Source organism: Macrotis lagotis, chromosome 7 (assembly GCF_037893015.1).
Source record: "Macrotis lagotis isolate mMagLag1 chromosome 7, bilby.v1.9.chrom.fasta, whole genome shotgun sequence".
Lineage (NCBI taxonomy): Eukaryota > Metazoa > Chordata > Mammalia > Peramelemorphia > Peramelidae > Macrotis > Macrotis lagotis.
In genome coordinates, this window is record NC_133664.1 from 195,738,320 (window position 1) to 195,744,727 (window position 6,408).

Below are 6,408 nucleotides of genomic sequence, written 5' to 3' on the forward strand. Positions count from 1 at the left end.
GATGGAAAAATCTTAAATAAAACCTTAGCAAAATGATTACAACAAGTAATCACTAGGATAATACACTGTGACCATCTTTATCCCAGGAATGCAGGGTTGATTCGATATTAGGAAAACCTATCAGAAATCATATGATTATATCAATAGGTGCTGAAAAACCTTTAAAAAATACAGCATCCATTCCTTCTAAAAACACTAGAGAGTGTAGGAATAAATGGATTGTTCCTTAGAATAATAAGCAGCATCTATCTGAAACCATCAACAAGCATTATATGCAATGAGGATAGGCTAGAGGCATTCCCAGTAAGATCAGGGATGAAACAAGGATGCCCATTATCACCACTACCATTAATATTTTATTAGAAATGTTAGCTTCAGCAATGAGAGAAGAAAAAAATTGAAGGAATTAGAATTGGGATGGAAGAGACAAAACTCTCACTCTTTGCAGATGACATGATGGTATACCTAGAGAATCCAAAAAAAATCATCTAAAAAACTATTAGAAATAAATAGCAACTTTAGGAAGGTCACACGATATAAAATAAGCCCTCATAAATCCTCAACATTTCTATATATGTCTAGCAAGCTACAGCAGAAAGAGCTAGAGAGAGAAATCTCATTCAAAGTAACCTCAGACTATATAAAATACCTGGTAGTCTGTCTGCCAAGGCAGATTCAAAAACTTTTTGAAAACAATTACAAAACACTTCTCACACAAATAAAATCAGATTTAAATAACTGGGCAAACATCAACTACTCATGGATAGGTTGAGCTAATATAATAAAAATGACAATTCTTCTAAAGCTAAACTACTTGCTTAGTGTCCTATCAAGCAAAATTCCAAAAAACTACTTTAATGAGTTTGAAAAAGTTGTAAGTAAATTCATATTATCTTACCAGATATAAAATCATATTATAAAACATCTGTCTGGTATTGGCTAAGAAAGAGAGTAGTGGATCAGTAGAATAAACTAGGTACAATAGAAGGAAATTATTATAGTAACCTGCTGTTTGATAAACCCAAAGAGTCCAACTATTGAGATAAAAACTCTCTCTTCATTAAAAACTGTTGGGAAAATTGGAAGTTAGTATAGAAGAAACTTAGATTAGACCAATACCTCACTCCCTCTACCAAGAAAAGATCAGATCAAAATGAATACAGGATTTAGACATAAAAAAACAATACCATAAACAAACTAGAAGATCAAGGTGTAGTTTACCTATAAAGATCTATGGAAAGGGAAACAGTTTATGACCAAGGAAGAGATGAAGAATATCATTAAAAACAATCTAGATAATTTTGATTACATTAAATTAAAAAGCTTTTGCACAGAAAAAAAAAACACAGTAACCAAGATCAAAAGAAATGTAGTAAATTGGGAAACAATTTTTAAAACTAGTATTTCTGACAAAGGACTCATTTCTAGAATATAAGAGAACTGAATCAAATTTTCAAAAAAACAAGTCATTCCCCAATTGAGGAGTGGTCAAAGGATATGCCAAGGCAATTTACAGATGAGAAAAATCAAAGCATTCCATAGTCATATGAAAAATTGCTCTAAATTATCACTTATTAGAAAAATGCAAATTAAAGCATATCTGAGATACCACCTCATACCTTTCATACTGGCCAATATGACCAGAAAGGACAATGGTCAATGTTGGAAAGGATGTCGCAAATCTGGGACACTAATATATTTTGGTAGAACTGTGAACTCATCCAACCTTTCTGGAGAGTAATTTGGAATTACACCCAAAGGGCAACAAAAATACTCCTTGATCCAGCAATAACACTACTGAAGAGATTATGAAAAGGGGTAAAACCATCACTTATACAAAAATATTCTTGGCAGCCCTGTTTGGGGTGGCAAAGAATTGGAAATCAAGTGAATGTCTTTCAATTGGAGAATGGCTTAACAAACTGTGGCATATGTATGTCATACAACACTATTGTTTTATTAGAAACCAGGAGGGATGGGAATTCAGAGAAGCCTGGAAGGATTTGTATGAACTGATGCTGAGCAAGATGAGTAGAACCAAAAAAACATTTTACAACCTAACAGCAACATAGGGGTGATGATCAACGTTAATGGACTTGCTCATTCCATCATTGCACTAATAATTCAGGGGTATCTGTGATGGAGAATACTATTTGTATCTAGAGAAATACTTGTGGAGTTTGAACAAAATCCAAAGTCTATTACCTTTAATTTAGGGGGGAAAAGGTTACCTTATTCTGTGATTTCGCTATCTCTCATACTTTATTTTTCTTTCTTAAGGATATGATTTCTCTCTCATTCAACTTAGATCAATATATGTCATGGAAACAATGTACAGACTAACAGACTGCCTTCTATGGGGCGTGGGGAGAGGGAAGCAAGATTAGGGAAAAAATTGTAAAACTCAAAATAAATAAATCTTTCTTAAAAAAAAGAAAACCACCTGAAATAGCATTAATAAAGTTACAGTATACTAAATAAACCCTCGTAAATTATCACCATTTCTATATAATAACAACAAAACCCAGCAGCAAGAGATTAAAAGATGTATTTTGTATAAAACAGTGAAATAAATTAAAATAATATAAGACAAAATATTTGAGAATCTATCTGCCAGGACAAATCTAGGAATTATATGAACACAATTACAAAACACTTTTTTTTAATTGAAACTTTATTTTATTTTTCCAGTTACATGCATGGTATTTTTTCAACATTCATCCATTTGCAAATTGATGTGTTACACATTTTTCTACCACTCTCCCTTTCCTTTCCTTCCCCTCCCCTTGGCAGTGAATAGTCTGGTAAAAGTTGCATATGTACATTGATGTTTAACATATTTACATATTAGTCATGTTGTGAAAGAATTAGAACTAAGGGGAAAGGAAAAAATGTGAGAAAGGAAGGAAAACATAAAATACAAAACATTTTGCAAAAATAAAATCAGATCTAAACAACTGGAAAATATCAACTGCTCATGGGTAGGCTGAGCTTATGCAATAAAAATATTGTTTTTCTAAATTGATTTATTCAATGCCATGTCAATAAAACTACCAAAAAATATTTTGTAGAGCTAGAAAATAATAATAAAATGTATCTGGAAATAAGATCATAGAGTAGCTAGGTGGTGCAGTAGATAGAGCACTGGCCTTGGAGTCAGCAGGACCTGAATTCAAATTCAGCCTCAGACATTTAATTATTGCTTAGCAATATGTCCTTGGGCAAGTCACTCAATACCATTGCCTTAAATAAATAAATCTTTTTTTAAAAAGAAGATGAGATCAAGAATATCAGGGGAAATAATTTTAAAAATATAAAAGTAGGAGATCTAGCTGTAGTAGATCAAGAATTTTATAAAAACAATTTGGTTCTTTATAATCAAAACAATTTGATATTGGCTAAGAAATAGAATAGTGGATCGATAGAATAGGTTAAATACATAACACAGACTAGTAAATGACTGTAAGTATACTTTTTGATAAACCCAAAGACTCCAAAATTTAAGATAGTAATTCACTATTTGACAAAAGCACTTAGGAAAAGTAGAAAATAGAATTTCAGAAACTATGTATAGATGAACATCTCATATCCTTTACAAAGATAAGATCAAAATATGATATATGGTATTTGATTAAGACATAAAGAGTGATACCATAAGCCAATGAGAAGAATAAGGAATTATTTATCTACCCGACTTATGGATAAGGAAAGTATTTCTGACTAAACAAGAACTAGAGAACATTATGAAATGCAAAATGGATAATTCTGATTATATTAAAACAAAAGGTAACTGCCCAAAGCTACTGCAACCAAGATTAGAAGGAAAGTAGAAAACTGGGAAAAAATTTTACAGCCAATGTTTCTGAGGAAAAACCTCTTTTCTAAAATATATAGAGAAGTGTTTCAAATTTCTAAGACTACAAGTCATTTCCCAATTAATTAATGATCAAAGCAGATTTTAGATGAAGAAATTAAAGTTATTCATAAACTAAATCACTATTGATTACATAAATGCAAATTAAAATAAGTCTGAAGTCCCACCTCACACCTATTAGATTGACTGTCATGATAAAAAGAAAATATGACAAATGTTGGAGGGGATGTGGGAAAATTGGTACACTGATGTACCCATTCAGGAGAACAATTTGGAAGTGTGCCCAATGGGCTATAAAATGATGCATACCCTTTGATCCAGCAATACCAGTACTAAATCTGGATATCAAAGGTAACATAAGGGAGAAAAGGACCCACATTTAAAAAAATAAAAACATTTATTGCAACTTTTCTGTGGTGGCAAGGAATTGAAAATTTGGGTGATGCCCATTAATTGGGGAAAGGCTGAACAAATTGCAATGTTTGAATGCAACAGAATATTATTTTGCTATAAAAAATAATGAGCCAGATGATGTCAGAAAAATCTGAAAAGACTTACATGAACTTATTCTGAGTGAAGTGAGCAAATCCAGTAGAACATTATACAGATTAACAATACTATGTGACGATCAACTATGTTAAGGTTTGGCTCTTCTCAGCAATGCAATGACCTAAGACAATTACAAAAGACACATGATGGAAAATGCTGTCCACATTAGAGAAAGAACTATGAAGTTCAAATGTAAATTGAAACATACTATTTTCATCTTTTTGCATATTTTTGTTGGGTTTTTCTTTTGCGTGATTTTTACCTTTACTTCTTTTTTTCACAACATAACTAATGTAAGAATATGATGAATATGATTGCATGTTGTTGAAGTTGCCAAAAAACAAGTATAAATTTTGTCTTTTTTTTCTTTCTAATAACTAATATGAATCCTCATTGCATCAAAGGTTACTATGATGGAGGGGAAATAATTCAAATGTTTTGTAGAGGTCCTTAGCATAAATGATAATGGAGCTAGGTGGGGAAGTGGTTAGAGCACTGACCCTGGAGTCAGGAGGATCTGAGTTCAAATTTGACCACAGACACAATAATTACCTAGCTGTGTGACCTTGGCCAAGTCACTTAACCCCATTGTCTTGAAATAATAAATTAATTAATTAATACATAAATATGTAAATAAATAAGTAAATAAGGAAGGCACAAATGTCCTGAGCTGAGAGGGGCTATTCCCCCTGGCCCAATGGAATGTCTGATAAAGAGGTTCATCCTGATTAAAAGGTCACTCTGATGGACAGGTCAGAAACAGCTTTTTCGGATCCTGCCTTCTGATAGTAAAATTATATAAGAATGCCTCTCCATAATTCCATCTGGGATGCATGTCTCCATAAGGCATGTAGGCATTATCCCAGAGCTTAGAGAAATTTAATAAATATTTATGTAAATTAATTCTATGTCTTTCTTGAAACCAAGCTCTAGAGGCTAACATTTGTCTCTTATTAGGACAAACTCTGGAAGTTAACACTATGTTTAATAAATTCTTTATTATGGTCAAACTCATGAAGTCTGACAACATGTGTAACATTTCTCTTGCTATCTAAAAGAAGGCAGAGAGAAAATGGGGAAGTGAGAAAAATTTAGAACTCAAAGTCTTATAAAAGTGAACATTGAAAGCTAAAGATTAATTATTTAAAAGAAAAAAGCTCCCATAGAACACAACTCCAAAAGTCTGGCATTGTTGTTTGTATGTCAAATGTTTATTTTCCTAAAAGACTCTTACTGAGAACTCTGGCAGGCAAATCCTCACAGGGAGGTCAGAAAAAGTGATACAAGGACTCTCTTAAGGTCTCTCTAAAAAACTTTGTATCAATTGTAGCAATTGGGAACCACTATGAATAAAGTAGAATTCCATTATATTGAAATGTGAGATGTGCAAACCTACAGACCTCCACCCAGATGTCAGATCTGTAGTGGAGCATTCCAAGTTCCTTTTGGTCATCAGTCACAGTTAGACAAATTATATTGTGATGTCATTTTGACCCAACAAACAGATCCAGAAGGCACTCGCAGATTGGGGGTAAAAAGGAAATACAACCTCCTTAGCCCGAGACAAAACCTCAGTATCCTTGTACACCTTTCCAAAATCATTATTAAAAATGTTATAATTAGAGAATCTAGGTGGCACAGTGGAGTGAGGAGAACCTCAGTTCAAATCCAGCCTCAGACATTTGAAAAACTAGTCGTGTGATCCTGGGCAATGATTACCTCTAATTCATATTAAGTGATACCTTCAGTTTCAACAAAACTGGCAATCTTTGTTCCACTTAGAATATATATTACATATTAATCTAAATGTTATATTCAGAAAATAGAAACTATTTAATGCATGTTTTTTTAAATAGTAGTTCCATTAAAATATAATATCCAGGGTTTTTTTATCTTCTATAAGTAATTAAAATATTAACTCTCTTTCAAAGGCTAAGATAGAGACAATCCTTGAAATATCCTTTTCCAATGCAGGACTTCCTAAA